The following is an 18955-nucleotide window of genomic DNA, read 5'->3' as shown; positions in this document are numbered from 1 at the left end:
CATTTTACATATACCCATGCTGGGTGAGAAAAATATCTTGGTCAAATGCCAACTTTGTATAAAAAAATGGGAAAAGTTGTCTTTTGCCAAGATATTTTTCTCACCCAGCATGGGTATATGTAAAATGACACCACAAAACATATTCCCCAACTTCTCCTGAGTACGGCGATACCAGATGTGTCACACTTTTTTGCTGCCAAGGTGGGCAAAGGGGCACATATTCCAAAGTGCACCTTTCGGATTTCACCGGTCATTTTTTACAGATTTTGATTGCAAAGTACTTCTCACACATATGGGCCCCTAAATTGCCAGGGCAGTATAACTACGCCACAAGTGACCCCATTTTGGAAAGAAGACACCCCAAGGTATTCCGTGAGGGGCATGGCGAGTTCCTAGAATTTTTTATTTTTTGTCGCAAGTTAGTGGAATATGAGACTTTGTAAGGAAAAAAGAGAAAGAAAAAAAATCATAATTTTCCGCTAACTTGTGACAAAAAATAAAAAATTCTAGGTAATCGCCATGCCCCTCACGGAATACCTTGGGGTGTCTTCTTTCCAAAATGGGGTCACTTGTGGCGTAGTTATACTGCCCTGGCAATTTAGGGGCCCAAATGTGTGAGAAGAACTTTGCAATCAAAATGTGTAAAAAATGGCCTGCAAAATCTGAAAGGTGCACTTTGGAATATGTGCCCCTTTGCCCACCTTGGCAGCAAAAAAGTGTGACACATCTGGTATCGCCGTACTCAGGAGAAGTTGGGGAATGTGTTTTGGGGTGTCATTTTACATATACCCATGCTGGATGAGAGAAATATCTTGGTAAAAGACAACTTTTCCCATTTTTTTATACAAAGTTGGCATTTGACCAAGATATTTTTCTCACCCAGCATGGGTATATGTAAAATGACACCCCGAAACACATTCCCCAACTTCTCCTGAGTACGGCGATACCAGATGTGTCACACTTTTTTGCTGCCAAGGTGGGCAAAGGGGCACATATTCCAAAGTGCACCTTTTGGATTTCAACGGTCATTTTTTACACATTTTGATTGCAAAGTTCTTCTCACACATTTGGGCCCCTAAATTGCCAGGGCAGTATAACTACCCCACAAGTGACCCCATTTTGGAAAGAAGACACGCCAAGGTATTCCGTGAGGGGCATGGCGAGTTCCTCGAATTTTTTATTTTTTGTCGCAAGTTAGTGGAATATGAGACTTTGTAAGAAAAAAAATAAAAATAAAAATCATCATCATTTTCCGCTAACTTGTGACAAAAAATAAAAAGTTCTATGAACTCACTATGCCCATCAGCGAATACCTTAGGGTGTCTACTTTCCGAAATGGGGTCATTTGTGGGGGTTTTCTACTGTTTGGGCATTGTAGAACCTCAGGAATCATGACAGGTGCTCAGAAAGTCAGAGCTGTTTCAAAAAGCGGAAATTCACATTTTTGTACCATAGTTTGTAAATGCTATAACTTTTACCCAAACCATTTTTTTTTTGCCCAAACATTTTTTTTTTATCAAAGACATGTAGAACAATAAATTTGGCGGAAAATTTATATATGGATGTCGTTTGTTTTGCAAAATTTTACAGCTGAAAGTGAAAAATGTCATTTTTTTGCAAAAAAATCGTTACATTTTGATTAATAACAAAAAAAGTAAAAATGCCAGCAGCAATGAAATACCACCAAATGAAAGCTCCATTATTGAGAAGAAAAAGAAGGTAAAATTCATTTGTAAGGTAAGTTGCATGACCGAGCGATAAACGGTGAAAGTAGTGTAGTGCCGAAGTGTAAAAAGTGCTCTGGTCATGAAGGGGGTTTCACCTAGCGGGGCTGAAGTGGTTAAGCTAAAAATACAGCTATAATTTTCTGAGTTTAAAAAAACGCCCATTTAGTGCAAAATACTTAATATCCGGCCTTGTCTGCATCTGTCAGTGTGAGATACACACTTTAGATACTGCTGTGCTATTCTGGTATTAAAAAAACACCCATTTCTGCAAGATACTTAATTTGCGGCCTTGTCTGCATTTGTACGTGTGAAATTCAAGTGTTATATATAGAGATGTCCCAAACTATTCGCCGGCGAACATCGCTTGTTCGCGTTCGCCGCGGCGGGCGAACATATGCGATGTTCGGTCTGCCCCCTATTTGTCATCATTGAGCAAACTTTGACCCTGTACCTCACAGTCAGCAGAAACATTCCAGCCAATCAGCAGCATACCCTCCCTCCCAGACCCTCCCACTTCCTATCAAAAAGCAAGGACAGCATCCATCTTAGATTCATTCTGAAGCTGCAGTGTTAGTGAGAGCAGGGAGAGTGCAGCTGCTGCTGATATAATAGGGAAATCGCTCGCTAGGCCAGTGTTCTGTGTCCACTCCAGTCCTCAAATACTCATCTGATCTGCTGTAAGGACAGCGTCCTGACAGCACCCCAAAAAGCCCTTTTTAGGGCTAGTACATCAGTCTGCTTTTTTTTTTTTTTTTTCTCTGTAATATAATTGCAGTTGCCTGCCAGCGTGTGCCAGGCCCACAGAGTGTACTGTGCCCACTACTGCCAGTGCCCACCACTCATATCTGGTGGCAAAGTAGCTTGCATTTAAAACAGTAAAACATTTTTTCTCTGTAATATAATTGCAGTTGCCATGCCAGCGTGTGTCAGGCCCACAGCGTGTACTGTGCCCACTACTGCCAGTGCCCACCACTCATATCTGGTGTCACAGTAGCTTGCATTTAAAACAGTAAAACAATTTTGTCTCTGTAATAATTGCAGTTGTCTGCCAGCGTGTGTCAGGCAGACAGCGTGTACTGTGCCCACTACTGCCAGTGCCCACCACTCATATCTGGTGTCACAGTAGCTTGCATTTAAAACAGTAAAACAATTTTGTCTCTGTAATATAATTGCAGTTGTCTGCCAGCGTGTGTCAGGCCCACAGAGTGTACTGTGCCCACTACTGCCAGTGCCCACCACTCATATCTGGTGTCACAGTAGCTTGCATTTAAAACAGTAAAACAATTTTTTCTCTGTAATATAATTGCAGTTGCCTGCCAGCGTGTGTCAGGCCCACAGCGTGTACTGTGCCCACTACTGCCAGTGCCCACCACTCATATCTGGTGGCACAGTAGCTTGCATTTAAAACAGTAAAACAATTTTGTCTCTGTAATATAATTGCAGTTGCCTGCCAGCGTGTGTCAGGCCCACAGAGTTTTCTGTGCCCACTGCCAGTGCCCACCACTCATATCGGGTGGCACAGTACCTTGCACGCATAGTACCACTAATCAAAAAAAAAATGACAGGCAGAGGCAGGCCACCCCACAGGGGCCGTCGTGGTCGTGGTGCTGTGATTTCCTTTGGCCCTAGAAGAATGCCCAGTGTTCAGAGGCCACGTACCCTGAACTCGAAAAGTTCTGAGGACATAGTTGACTGGCTAACACAGGACACCCAATCTTCTACAGCTTCCGCTCGGAACCTTTACGCACCATCCTCCTCCAGCTCAGCTTCGGGCACCTCTCAAGTTACCACTCGCCCGCCTGCCGCCAGCACCAACACTAGCACCACAGCCGCTTCACTTGATCTGTCAGAGGAGTTATTTACACATCAGTTGGAAGAAATGAGTGATGCGCAACCATTATTGCCAGAGGATGTAGATAACAGGGATATGTCTCAGTCAGGCAGCATTACACACATGGACGTACGGTGTGATGATGATGATGTTGTATTCGCTGCTGCTTCCTTTGCTGAATTGTCAGATACAAGTGAAGCGGTTGATGATGACGATGTGTCCGTGGATGTCACGTGGGTGCCCGCTCGAAGAGAAGAAGAACATGGGAAAGTTCAGATGGGGAGACAGAGAGGAGGAGGAGACGAGTTGGAAGCAGGGGAAGGTCGTCGCAAGGAGCTAGTGGCACAGTCAGACAGCATGTATCGGCACCCGGGGTCAGCCAGAGAGCACGCCAATCAACTCATGCTGTTGCCACCACCAGTATGCCATCATTGCAAAGCTCAGCAGTGTGGCATTTTTCGTGTGTGTCTGCCTCTGATAACAGTGATGCCATTTGCAACCTGTGCCAAAAGAAACTGAGTCGTGGGAAGTCCAACACCCACCTAGGTACAACTGATTTGCGAAGGCACATGATCTCACATCACAAACGCCTATGGGATCAACACATGATGACGAGTACAAGCAGCACACAAACTCAAAGCCACAGTTCTCCTCCTGGTCCAGCATCTTCAGCCACGTCAACCACTGCTGTCCTCCTTGCCGCCTTTCAACCACCCGCCACTCCGCCTCTCGCCTTGAGCAGTTCCTGCTCATCTGCCCACAGTCAGGTGTCTGTCAAGGAAATGTTTGAGCATAAGAAGCCAATATCACAGAGTCACCCCCTTGCCCGGCGTCTGACAGCTGGCTTGTCGGAACTCTTAGCCCGCCAGCTTTTACCATACAAGCTGGTGGAGTCTGAGGCCTTCAAAAAATTTGTAGCTATTGGGACACCGCAGTGGAAGGTACCCGGCCAATTTTTTTTTTCACAAAAGGCAATCCCCAACCTGTACTCTATTGTGAAAAAGGAAGTCATGGCATGTCTGGCACACAGTGTTGAGGCAAGGGTCCATCTGACCACTGATACCTGGTCTGCAAAGCACGGTCAGGGCAGGTATATCACGTACACTGCGCATTGGGAAAACCTGCTGACGGCTCTGCAGAGGAGTTGGTGACACCGCCACGACTTGCAGGCAGGCCTGCTGCCACCTCCTCTACTCCTCCTACTCCATCCTCTTCACTAACCTCCTCGGCTGAGTCCTCTTCTGCTGCTTCACGTCAACTGCACCCCCCCAGCTCCCCAGGGGCTATTCCACATCCCGGATACAACAGTGTCACGCAGTCTTGGGGTTGACTTGCCTGAAAGCAGAGTCACACCGGACCAGCACTCCTGTCCACCCTGAACGCACAGCTGGATCAGTGGCTGACTCCACACCAACTGGAGATCGGCAAAGTGGTGTGTGACAACGGAAGCAATTTGTTGGCGGCATTAAATTTGGGCAAGTTGACACATGTGCCGTGCATGGCACATGTGTTAAATCTGATCGTGCAACACTTTGTACATAAGTACCCAGGCTTACAGGACGTCCTAAAGCAGGCCAGGAAGGTGTGTTGCCATTTCAGGCGTTCCTACACGGCCATGGCGCACTTTTCAGATATTCAGCGGTGAAACAACATGCCAGTGAGGCACTTAATTTGCGACAGCCCGACACGTTGGAATTCAACACTCCTAATGTTCGACCGCCTGCTCCAACAAGAAAAAGCCGTCAACGAGTATTTGTATGACCGGGGTGCTAGGACAGCCTCTGCAGAGCTGGGTATTTTTTTGCCACAATACTGGACGCTCATGCGCAATGCCTGTAGGCTCATGCGTCCTTTTGAGGAGATGACAAACCTAGTCAGTCGCACCGAAGGCACCATCAGCAACATCATCCCATTTGTTTTCTTCCTGGAGCGTGCCCTGCGAAGGGTGCTGGATCAGGCCGTAGATGAGCGTGAAGAGTGAAGAGTTGTGGTCACCATCACCACCAGAAACAGCCTTATCAGCATCGCTTGCGACAACGCTGGAAGAGGAGACTGAGGAAGAGGAGTCAGAGGAGGAATGTGGCTTTGAGGAGGAGGAAGACCAACCACAGCAGGCATCCCAGGGTGCTTGTTGTCACCTATCTGGTACCCGTGGTGTTGTACGTGGCTGGGGGGAAGAACAGACCTTCAGTGAGATCAGTGAGGACGAGGAACGGGACATGAGTAGCTCGGCATCTAACCTTGTGCAAATGGGGTCTTTCATGCTGTCATGCCTGTTGAGGGACCCTCGTATAAAAATGCTGAAGGAGAATGATCTGTACTGGGTGGCCATGCTTCTAGACCCCCGGTATAAGCAGAAAGTGGCTGAAATGTTACCGAATTACTGGAAATCGGAAAGGATGCAGCAGTTCCAAAACAAGTTAAAAGTATGCTTTACACAGCGTATAAGGGTGATGTCACAGCACAACGGGAATCTAACAGGGGAAGAGGTGAAAGTAATCCTCCTCCTACCACGACCACGCCGGCAAGGACAGGACGCTTTACAGACGTGTTGTTGATGGAGGACATGCAGAGCTTTTTAAGTCCTACGCATCGCCACAGCCTTTCGGGGTCCACCCTCAGAGAATGACTCGACCGACAGGTAGCAGACTACCTCGCCTTAACTGCAGATATCGACACTCTGAGGAGCGATGAACCCCTTGACTACTGGGTGTGCAGGCTTGACCTGTGGCCTGAGCTATGCCAATTTGCGATAGAACTTCTGGCCTGCCCCGCTTCAAGTGTCCTGTCAGAAAGGACCTTCAGCGCAGCAGGAGGTATTGTCACTGAGAAGAGAAGTCGCCTAGGTCAAAAAAGTCTAGATTACCTCACCTTTATTAAGATGAATGAGGCATGGATCCCGAAGGGACTGACAGTGGGCGATACATTTGACTAAAAAAGGCCTGATGAGATGAGATGCCTTGGGCTAAAAATGATCCACACGCTGCTGTATTTAATCTCTGCATGCCGGATGACTTGCGTGACTTCTCCGCCACTAAATAGGGTTCAAGCCGCAAGGTTTTAGTGCACTTTCTGCCTGGAAAACATAAATTTTTCCGGCCGCTGCTACAGCAGCGGCTGCAACAATACCTAATTTTTCAGGCATGTGTACATGCCTAATTTTTCTGGCCTCTGGTGCTGCACCGTGATCGTTAACTTGTTGTGGTGAAGGGGCTTGCGTATCACAATGAAGCGATCACCTCTATGAGTGTGTTGGCAATGGCAATGTTGGCACACCCCAGATGATAAGGTCGTTGCTTCATTGTGAACAGACCAAAAGCGATCGGCTGGATAATTTTGCATAGAAAAAACATTAATTTTCTTTGTGATCATTAAAGCCTACTAGGCCAACAATGGGCCCACACTGCAGAATCATTGTTTTCTAGGTCAGTTAACTGTCACTGAACTACCTCAGCACAACCATAGGCTTTGAAAAACCGCCATCGCCTGCAATCTCCCAAACGCGCGCACGAGCACAGTCATAACTACACCAAGATTGACGCATAGAGGGATAAAATTTATGTCATGAGTGTGTCAACTATTGACAACTCTTTGCGGTTGTCTAAAATCTATTCGATACACGTCCCCTGATAGGGGGCGTAACAGGGATTAAACTGATAAGAATAGTACTACTTAACACACCACTCATATAGGGCGGCACAGTACATTGCACGGCGCACGCGCCGTGCCCCAAATTGGAGGTAGGAGGACCAACCAAGCATCTTTTTCCATCTCCCGGTTCCTAAAATCTATTCCATAGACCGGCCCCTGATAGGGGACGTAACAGGGATTAAACTGATAGGAATAGTACTACTTAACATATCACTCATATAGGGTAGCACAGTACATTGCACGGTGCACGCGCCGTGCCCCAAATTAGAAGTAAGAGGACCGACCAAGCATCTTTTTCCATCTCCCCGTTCCTAAAATCTATTCCATAGACCGGCCTCTGATAGGGGACGTAACAGGGATTAAACTGATAGGAATAGTACTAGTTAACATACCACTCAGATCGGGTAGCACAGTACATTGCACGGCGCACGCGCAGTGCCCCAAATTGGAAGTAAGAGGACCGACCAAGCATCTTTTTCCATCTCCCGGTTCCTAAAATCTATTCCATACACCGTCCCCTGATAGGGGACAAAACAGAGATTAAACTGGTAAGAACAGATTTTTTTAATTTAAAAAAAAAAGAGGACAGCCTCTGCGGAGCTGGGTATTTTTTGGTCGCGTTACTGAACGCTCATGCACAATGGCTGTAGGCTCATGCGTCCTTTTGCGGAGGTGACAAACCTGGTCAGTCAAACCAAGGCAACATCATCGACCTCATCCCATATGCGTTTTTTCTGGAGCGTGCCCTGCGAAGAGTGCTGGATCAGGCCGTAGATGAGCATGAAGAGGAAGAGTTGTGGTTACCATAACCACCAGAAGAAGCCTTGTCGTTGTCGATTGCTGGACCTGCGGCAATGCAGAGAGAGGAGTCTGAAGAAGAGGAGTCATAGGAGGAAGGTGGCTTTGAGGAGGTGGAAGACCAACCACAGCAGGCGTCCCAGGGGGCTTGTTGTCACCTTTCGGGGACCCTTGGTGTTGTACGTGGCTGGGTGGAGGAAGAGACCTTCAATGACGTCAGTGAGGACAAGGAACGGGACATGGCTAGCTTGGTATCCAACCTTATGCAAATGGGGAGTTTGCGGTTGTGCAAATGGACTGTTTGCAGTTGTTTGCGGTGCGTTAAACGGGGAGTTTGGTCTGTCATAGTTTGGTCTGTCACTGTGAAGCGGGCCTAACCCTTACACTACCTGATCGATACAACATCATACCTGATGTTTTAAAGCACGTTATTCCAAACAATTTAGGAATGTAAGGTGATTTTTGCCCTTTATGGATTAAAACCCGACTCTGTGTCAACTATGTAATTTTCCATGGGAGTTTTGCCATGGATCCCGCTCCGGCATGCCACAGTTCAGGTGTTAGTCCCCTTGAAACAACTTTTCCATCACTATTGTGGCCAGAAAGAGTCCCTGTGGGTTTTAAAATTCGCCTGCCTATTGAAGTCTATGGCGGTTCGTCCCCGTTCGCGAACATTCGCGGAAATTCGCGTTCACCGTTCGCGAACAGAAAATTTTATGTTTGCGACATTTCTAGTTATATACTGCTGTGCTATTCTGGTATTAAATAAACACCCATTTTGGGCAAAAATCTTAATTTGTGGTCTTGTCTGCATCTGTACGTGTGAGATACACCCTATAGATACTGTTGTTCTATTCTGCTATTAAAAAAAACACCTATTTAGGGCAAAAAACGTCATTTGCGGCCTTGTCTGCATCTGTACATGTGAGATACACGCTTTAGATACTGCTGTGCTATTCTGGTATTAAAAAAACACCCATTTTGGGCAAAATACTTAATTTTGTAACCTTGTCTGCATCTGTACGTGTGAGATACACCCTTTACATACTGTTGTTCTTTTCTGCTTTTGAAAAAAACATCTATTTATGGCACAAAAAAAAATTGCAGCCTTTGCTGCATCTGTCATTGTGAGATACACGCATTATATTCTGTTATTAACCACTTCAACCCCGCTAGCTGAAACCCCCTTAATGACCAGGCCACTTTTTACACTTCTGCACTACACTACTTTCACCGTTTATTGCTCGGTCATGCAACTTACCACCCAAATGAATTTTACCTCCTTTTCTTCTCACTAATAGAGCTTTCATTTGGTGGTATTTCATTGCTGCTGACATTTTTACTTTTTTTTGTTATTATTCGAAATGTAACGATTTTTTTTGCAAAAAAATGACATTTTTCACTTTCAGTTGTAAAATTTTGCAAAAAAAACTACATCCATATATAAATTTTTCGCTAAATTTATTGTTCTACATGTCTTTGATAAAAAAAAAAAATGTTTGGGTAAAAAAAAAAAAAAAGTTTGGGTAAAAGTTATAGCATTTACAAACTATGGTACAAAAATGTGAATTTCCGCTTTTTGAAGCAGCTCTGACTTTCTGAGCACCTGTCATGTTTCCTGAGGTTCTACAATGCCCAGACAGTACAAACACCCCACAAATGACCCCAGTTTGGAAAGTAGACACCCTAAGGTATTCACTGATGGGCATAGTGAGTTCATAGAACTTTTTATTTTTTGTCACAAGTTAGCGGAAAATTATGATTTTTTTCTTTTTTTCTTACAAAGTCTCATATTCTACTAACTTGTGACAAAAAATAAAAACTTCCATGAACTCACTATGCCCATCACAAAATACCTTGGGGTGTCTTCTTTCCAAAATGTGGTCACTTGTGGCGTAGTTATACTGCCCTGGCAATTTAGGGGCCCATATGTGTGAGAAGTAGTTTGCAATCAAAATCTGTAAAAAATGGCCTGCGAAATCCGAAAGGTGCACTTTGGAATGTGTGCCCCTTTGCCCACCTAGGCTGCAAAAAAGTGTCACACATCTGGTATCGCCGTACTCAGGAGAAGTTGGGGAATGTGTTTTGGGGTGTCATTTTACATATACCCATGCTGGGTGAGAGAAATATATTGGTCAAATGCCAACTTTGTATAAAAAAATGGGAAAAGTTGTCTTTTGCCAAGATATTTCTCTCACCCAGCATGGGTATATGTAAAATGACACCCCAAAACACATTCCCCAACTTCTCCTGAGTACGGCGATACCAGATGTGTGACACTTTTTTGCAGCCAAGGTGGGCAAAGGGGCACACATTCCAGAGAGCACCTTTCGGATTTCACAGGCCATTTTTTACACATTTTGATTGCAAACTACTTGCCACACATTAGGGCCCCTAGAATACCAGGGCAGTATAACTACGCCACAAGTGACCCCATTTTGGAAAGAAGACACCCCAAGGTATTTTGTGAGGGGCATGGCGAGTTCCTAGTATTTTTTATTTTTTGTCACAAGTTAGCGGAAAAAGAAGATTTTTTTTCTTTTTTTCTTTTTTTTTTACAAAGTCTCATATTCCACTAACTTGTGTCTTCTTTCCGAAATGGGGTCACATGTGGGGTATTTATACTGCCCTGGCATTTTAGGGGCCCTAAAGTATGAGAAGAAGTCTGGAATATAAATGTCTAAAAATGTTTACGCATTTGGATTCCGTGAGGGGTATGGTGAGTTCATGTGAGATTTTATTTTTTGACACAAGTTAGTGGAATATGAGACTTTGTAAGAAAAAACAAACAAAAAAAATATAATTTCCGCTAACTTGTGCCAAAAAAAATGTCTGAATGGAGCCTTACAGGGGTTGATCAATGACAGGGGGGTGATCAATGACAGGGGGGTGATCAATGACAGGGGGGTGATCAATGACAGGGGGGTGATCACCCATATAGACTCCCTGATCACCCCCGTCATTGATCACCCCCCTCATTGATCACCCCCCTGTAAGGCTCCATTCAGATGTCCGTATGATTTTTACGGATCCACAGATACATGGATCGGATCCGCAAAACACATACGGACGTCTGAATGGAGCCTTACAGGGGGGTGATCAATGACAGGGGGTGATCAATGACAGGGGGTGATCAATGACGGGGGTGATCAGGGAGTCTATATGGGTGATCACCCCCCTGTCATTGATCACCCCCCTGTAAGGCTCCATTCAGACGTCCGTATGTGTTTTGCGGATCCGATCCATGTATCCGTGGATCCGTAAAAATCATACGGACATCTGAATGGAGCCTTAGAGGGGGGTGATCAATGACAGGGGGGTGATCAATGACAGGGAAGTGATCAGGAAGTCTATATGGGTGATCACCCCCTTGTCATTGATCACCCCCCTGTAAGGCTCCATTCAGACGTCCGTATGTGTTTTGCGGATCCGATCCATGTATCCGTGGATCCGTAAAAATCATACGGACGTCTGAATGGAGCCTTACAGGGGGGTGATCAATGACAGGGGGTGATCAATGACAGGGGGGTGATCAGGGAGTCTGTATGGGGTGATCAGTGGTTTATAAAGGGTTAATAAGTGACAGGGGGGGTGTAGTGTAGTGTAGTGGTGTTGGGTGCTACTTTACTGAGCTGCCTGTGTCCTCTGGTGGTCGATCCAAGCAAAAGGGACCACCAGAGGACCAGGTAGCAGGTATATTAGACGCTGTTATCAAAACAGCGTCTAATATACCTGTTAGGGGTTAAAAAAATCACATCTCCAGCCTGTTAGCGAACGATCGCCGCTGGCAGGCTGGAGATCCACTCGCTTACCTTCCGTTCCTGTGAACGCGCGCGCCTGTGTGCGCGCGTTCACAGGAAATCTCGGCTATCGCGGGAGGACGCGTATATGCGTCCACCCAGAAGAGCAGGGCCACCGCCAGTATGCAATCCTATGTATGGCGGTCCTGTAGCGGTTAAAAAAACACCCATTTTGGGCAAGATCCTAAATTTGAGACATATGAGGAGAGCGTCAAATAAAGGACGTGGCCCCGGTTGTGGTGCTGCTGGTGGAGCTCCTGTTTCAGGGAAAGGACGTGGTCGATCTGTGCCAGCTACACGCACAAGTGAAACACCTTCCTCAGGTGCGAGTAGGCGACAGAACCTTCAGCGGTATTTGGTCGGGCCTAATGCGGCTCTACGAATGGTGAGGCCAGAACAAGTACAGGCAATAGTAGATTGGGTTTCTGACAGTGCTTCCAGTTCCTTCACATTGTCTCCCACCCAGTCTCCTTCTGAAAGATCAGAGTTGGCACCTGCAGCGATGTAGTTGGCACCTGCAGCCGATGTCCATCAGTCTTTCACCTCGCCCCCCTTGCAAATCAGCTAAGCATTCTGAGCCCCAAGTCATGCAGCAGTCTCTTCTGCTTTTTGATGACTCTGTTCGCAGGGTTTCCCAGGGCCATCCACCTAGCCCTGCCCCAGAAGTGGAAGAGATTGAGTGCACCGATGCCTAACCACTTATGTTTCAAGATAAGTACATGGGCGGACCATCGCAGCACGTCTCGGATGATCACGAAACACAGGTGCCAACTGCTGGAGTTTTCGAAAGTGTGCGGACCGACAAGGAGGGCAGGGGTGAAGACTTGGTGGAAGATGATGTGGAGGACGATGAGGTCCTCGACCCCACATGGAATCAAGTTCATGTAAGTGATCTGTGTAGTTCGGAGGAAGAGGCGGTGGTTGCACAGAGCCACCAGCACAGCAGAAGAGGGAGCAGGGTGCAAAAGCGGAGCGGCCGTCCCCTAGACAGTATGCCTGCTACTGCCCACCGCAGCAAGGAACCGAGCAGACCAAAGTCAGCTCCACGGAATTCCCTAGCATGCCAGTTCTTCAGACAATGTGCTGACTACAAGACACGAGTGGTTTGCATGCTGTGCAATCAGAGCCTGAAGCCTGACTGAGAGCTTTAAAAGCCTTATGTCCCACAGTACGCCGTGCCCAGCCACCACTACTTTTCCAGGCGTGCCATCCCTTCCCTGCACAACCAAGTCGGGGACAAAATCAGGTGTGCACTGCGCAACGCCATCTGTGGCAATGTGCACCTCACTATGGATACATGGACCAGTAAGCACGGTCAGGGACGTTATATCTCCCTAACAGCACACTGGGTAAATGCAGTGGCGCCTGGGCCTGAAGCGGATAGCAGTTTGGCGCATGTCCTTCCACCACCGAAGATTGCAGGGCGCTTCAGTTTGCCTCCTGTTGCTTCCTGCTCCTACTCCGCTTCCTCATCCTCTACCAGCTCCTTATCCGGTCAGCGTAACACCTTCACCACCAACTTCAGCACCGCCAGGGGTAAACGACAGCAGGCAGTTTTAAAACTTATCTGTTTGGGGGACAAACCCCACACCGCGCAGGAGCTGTGGACGGGCCTTGAACAACAGACCGATAAGTGGTTGGCGCCAGTGAGTCTCAAGCCCGGCTTGGTGGTGTGCGATAATGAACGAAATCTAGTAGCAGCTCTGGGACTAGCCTTTTTGACGAACATCCCTTGCCTGGCAGATGTGCTGAATTTGGTGGTGCAGAGATTCCTTAAAAATTACCCCGATATGTCAGAGCTGCTGCATAAAGAGCGGGCCGTCTGTGCGCGCATTCAGCGTTCTCACCCTGCTGCTGCTCGCCTGTCAACGCTGCAGCGTAACTTCGACCTTCCCGCTCACCACCTCATATGCGATGTGCCCACAATGTGGGACTCCACCTTGCACATGCTGGCCAGACTGTGCGAGCAGCAGCAGGCAATAGTGGAGTTTCAGCTGCAGCACGCATGGGTGAGTCGCTCTGCGGAACAGCACCACTTCACCACCAATGACTGGGCCTCCATACGAGACCTGTGTTACTTGTTGCGCTGTTTCGGGTACTCCATCAACATGGCCAGTGCCGATAACACCGTTCTCAGCGTTACTATCCCACTTTTATGCCTCCTTGAAAAAACGCTGCTGTCGATGATGGAAGAGGATGTGGCAAAAGAAGGAGTAGAAGGAAGAGGGATCATTTCATAGGGTTTCCGGCCAGTCATTCACAAGTGGCTCCATGGGTGGGTTCCTGCACCCACAAACGTCAGGTACACAATTGTCCAGCCAGGGCACAGTCCTGGAGGATGACGAGGTAAAGGATGAGGAGATGGAGGAGGAGGAACCATGTTCACAACAGGGTGGCACCCAGACCAGCTCATGGCCATCACTGGTGCGTGGTTGGGGGGATACAAAGGACACAGGCGATACACCTCCCACAGTGGACAGCTTTTTGTTGCCTATGGGCAGCCTGGCACACATGAGCGATTACATGCTGCAGTGTCTCCACAACGACCGCCGAGTTGCCTACATTCTAACTTGTGCTGATTACTGTGTGGCCACGCTGCTGGATCCCCGTTACAAAGACAACCTACCATCCTTAGTACCCTCACTGGAGCGTGATGGTAAGATGCGCGAGTACAAGCGCACGCTGGTAGACGCGCTGCTGGTGGCATTCCCACCTGACAGCGAGGGCACAGTGGAAGCACAAGGCGAAGGCAGAGGAGGAGGAAGAGGTCGCCAAAAAATAAAAATTAAAACCAAAAACCAGTGTTGGCTACCTCTTCCTGCTCCAATGCTGCTCCCACCTACACGGATATGTCCACCGCCTCCTCAAACTCCTATTCCATATAAATCAATTTTTTTTGTACGTATTTTATTTTATTTTATGTCATTTCACTAATTTGTCTGGCCCAAATTTGTCTGTTGCGTTTTCAGGTGAAATTCACCAATTTTTGGGTGTGATATACCCATGCTCTACCTAGTAGACAGGTAAAAAAAAAAAAACACTAATTTGTCTGTTACATTTTCGGGTGAAATTCACCAATTTTTGGGTGTGATATACCCATGCTCTACCTAGTAGACAGGTAAAAAAAAAACACTAATTTGTCTGTTACATTTTCATGTGATATTCAACAATTTTTGGCTGTGATAGAGCCCTGCTCTACCTAGTGGACAGGTTAATAAATTTCACTAATTTTTCTGTTACATTCTTGTGTGACATTTTACAATTTTTGCCATGAATAAACCCCTGCTCTGCATAGGTGACAGGGACCGAAATTTTTAAAAATAATCTGTTCCATTGGTGGGTGACATTAACCCATTTCTGGCGATTAAAAACCCCTGCTCTGCATAGATGACAGGGACTTAAATTTCTAAAATTTGTCTTTAATTGGCCCTTTCATTCGATCCTTCTGCTTTAATAACTTCTCCCACATTTCCACTTCATCCCATTGCAGCCATTGACCTCCCTTGGATGAGGTCTGCCTTTCTCACGCTCCCTCTCCGGCATGGAACCCTGATTCGCCGCTAACCGTAATCAACATGGTAGGCGCAGAAAAGAACATAGAAAGTTGATGGAGCAGATATCCAATTGAATCGTGAACATCACGGGGACGTGCGACATGGTGGGGCAGTATGTTTGCACACGCCTACACGAACTGACTGATGGTTCTGCCCCCTGCAAGATTCTGGGTCTCCAAACTGGGCACATGGCCTGAGCTTGCCCTTTACGCCTTGGAGGTGCTGGCCTGCCCTGCCCTGCAGCCAGTGTATTGTCTGAACGTGTGTTTAACCACTTCAGCCCCGCTAGGTGAAACCCCCTTCATGACCAGAGCACTTTTTACACTTCTGCACTACACTACTTTCACCGTTTATCGCTCGGTCATGCAACTTACCACCCAAATGAATTTTACCTCCTTTTCTTCTCACTAATGGAGCTTTCATTTGGTGGTATTTTATTGCTGCTGACATTTTTACTTTTTTGTTATTAATCAAAATGTAACGATTTTTTTGCAAAAAAATGTCATTTTTCACTTTCAGCTGTAAAATGTTGCAAAAAAAACGACATCCATATATAAATTTTTCACCATATTTATTGTTCTACATGTCTTTGATAAAAAAAAAAATGTTTGGGCAAAAAAAAAAATGGTTTGGGTAAAAGTTATAGCATTTACAAACTATGGTACAAAAATGTGAATTTCCGCTTTTTGAAACAGCTCTGACTTTCTGAGCACCTGTCATGTTTCCTGAGGTTCTACAATGCCCAAACAGTAGAAACCCCCCACAAATGACCCCATTTCGGAAAGTAGACACCCTAAGGTATTCGCTGATGGGCATAGTGAGTTCATAGAACTTTTTATTTTTTGTCACAAGTTAGCGGAAAATGATGATGATTTTATTTTTTTTCTTTCTTACAAAGTCTCATATTCCACTAACTTGCGACAAAAAATAAAAAATTCTAGGAACTCGCCATGCCCCTCACGGAATACCTTGGGGTGTCTTCTTTCCAAAATGGGGTCACTTGTGGCGTAGTTATACTGCCCTGGCAATTTAGGGGCCCAAATGTGTGAGAAGAACTTTGCAATCAAAATGTGTAAAAAATGACCGTTGAAATCCAAAAGGTGCACTTTGGAATATGTGCACCTTTGCCCACCTTGGCAGCAAAAAAGTGTCACACATCTGGTATCGCCGTACTCAGGAGAAGTTGGGGAATGTGTTTTGGGGTGTCATTTTACATATACCCATGCTGGGTGAGAAAAATATCTTGGTCAAATGCCAACTTTGTATAAAAAAATGGGAAAAGTTGTCTTTTGCCAAGATATTTCTCTCATCCAGCATGGGTATATGTAAAATGACACCCCAAAACACATTCCCCAACTTCTCCTGAGTACGGCGATACCAGATGTGTCACACTTTTTTTCTGCCAAGGTGGGCAAAGGGGCACATATTCCAAAGTGCACCTTTTGGATTTCACCGGTCATTTTTTACACATTTTGATTGCAAAGTTCTTCTCACACATTTGGGCCCCTAAATTGCCAGGGCAGTATAACTACGCCACGAGTGACCCCATTTTGGAAAGAAGACACCCCAAGGTATTCCGTGAGGGGCATGGCGAGTTCCTAGGATTTTTTATTTTTTGTCACAAGTTAGCGGAAAATGATGAATTTTTTTTTCTCTTTTTTCCTTACAAAGTCTCATATTCCACTAACTTGCGACAAAAAATAAAAAATTCTAGGAACTCGCCATGCCCCTCACGGAATACCTTGGGGTGTCTTCTTTCCAAAATGGGGTCACTTGTGGCGTAGTTATACTGCCCTGGCAATTTAGGGGCCCAAATGTGTGAGAAGTACCTTGCAATCAAAATGTGTAAAAAAATGGCCTGCAAAATCTAAAAGGTGCACTTTGGAATATGTGCCCCTTTGCCCACCTTGGCAGCAAAAAAGTGTGACACATCTGGTATCGCCGTACTCAGGAGAAGTTGGGGAATGTGTTTTGTTGTGTCATTTTACATATACCCATGCTGGGTGAGAGAAATATCTTGGCAAAAGACAACTTTTCCCATTTTTTTATACAAAGTTGGCATTTGACCAAGATATTTTTCTCACCCAGCATGGGTATATGTAAAATGACACCCCAAAACACATTCCCCAACTTCTCCTGAGTACGGTGATACCAGATGTGTGACACTTTTTTGCTGCCAAGGTGGGCAAAGGGGCACATATTCCAAAGTGCACCTTTTGGATTTCACCGGTCATTTTTTACACATTTTGATTGCAAAGTTCTTCTCACACATTTGGGCCCCTAAATTGCCAGGGCAGTATAACTACGCCACAAGTGACCCCATTTTGGAAAGAAGACACCCCAAGGTATTCCGTGAGGGGCATGGCGAGTTCCTAGAATCTTTTATTTTTTGTCGCAAGTTAGTGGAATATGAGATTTTGTAAGGAAAAAAGAAAAAAAAAGAAAAATCATCATTTTCCGCTAACTTGTGACAAAAAATAAAAAATTCTAGGAACTCACCGTGCCCCTCACGGAATACCTTGGGGTGTCTTCTTTCCAAAATGGGGTCACTTGTGGCGTAATTATACTGCCCTGGCAATTTAGGGGCCCAAATGTGTAAGAAGTACCTTGCAATCAAAATCTGTAAAAAATGGCCTGTGAAATCCGAAAGGTGCACTTTGGAATATGTGCCCCTTTGCCCACCTTGGCAGCAAAAAAGTGTGACACATCTGGTATCGCCGTACTCAGGAGAAGTTGGGGAATGTGTTTTGGGGTGTCATTTTACATACACCCATGCTGGATGAGAGAAATATCTTGGCAAAAGACAACTTTTGACATTTTTTTATACAAAGTTGGCATTTGACCAAGATATTTTTCTCACCCAGCATGGGTATATGTAAAATGACACCCCAAAACACATTCCCCAACTTCTCCTGAGTACGGCGATACCAGATGTGTGACACTTTTTTGCAGCCTAGATGCGCAAAGGGGCCCAAATTCCTTTTAGGAGGGCATTTTTAGACATTTGGATCCCAGACTTCTTCTCACACTTTCGGGCCCCTAAAAAGCCAGGGCAGTATAAATACCCCACATGTGACCCCACTTTGGAAAGAAGACACCCCAAGGTATTCAATGAGGGGCCTGGCGAGTTCCTAGAAATTTTTTATTTTTTGCATAAGTTAGCGGAAATTGATTTTTTTGGTTTTTTTCTCACAAAGTCTCACTTTCCGCTAACTTAGGACAAAAATTTCAATCTTTCATGGACTCAATATGCCCCTCAGCGAATACCTTGGGGTGTCTTCTTTCCGAAATGGGGTCACATGTGGGGTATTTATACTGCCCTGGCTTTTTAGGGGCCCTAAAGCGTGAGAAGAAGTCTGGAATATAAATGTCTAAAAATGTTTACGCATTTGGATTCTGTGAGGGGTATGGTGAGTTCATGTGAGATTTTATTTTTTGACACAAGTTAGTAGAATATGAGACTTAGTAAGAAAAAACAAAAACAAAAACAAACAAAAAATTTCCGCTAACTTGTGCCAAAAAAAATGTCTGAATGGAGACTTACAGGGGGGGGTGATCAATGACAGGGGGGTGATCAATGACAGGGGGGTAATC

General features: G+C 45.8%; 1 protein-coding gene and 1 pseudogene across 1 annotated transcript in view; one reads left to right on the top strand and one right to left on the bottom strand.

Moving 5' to 3' along the window:
- The window catches only part of LOC122926346 (collagen alpha-1(IV) chain-like), an 875364-nt gene that overhangs the window by 633799 nt on the left and 222610 nt on the right, over positions 1-18955 (top strand). The window lies entirely within an intron of this gene.
- LOC122929765 lies at positions 7617-7795 on the bottom strand (annotated as a pseudogene).

This window comes from Bufo gargarizans, chromosome 2 (assembly GCF_014858855.1).
Source record: "Bufo gargarizans isolate SCDJY-AF-19 chromosome 2, ASM1485885v1, whole genome shotgun sequence".
Taxonomy (NCBI): domain Eukaryota; kingdom Metazoa; phylum Chordata; class Amphibia; order Anura; family Bufonidae; genus Bufo; species Bufo gargarizans.
Note: the sequence above shows the minus strand (reverse complement) of the source record. Positions and strands in the feature narration are given on the sequence as shown.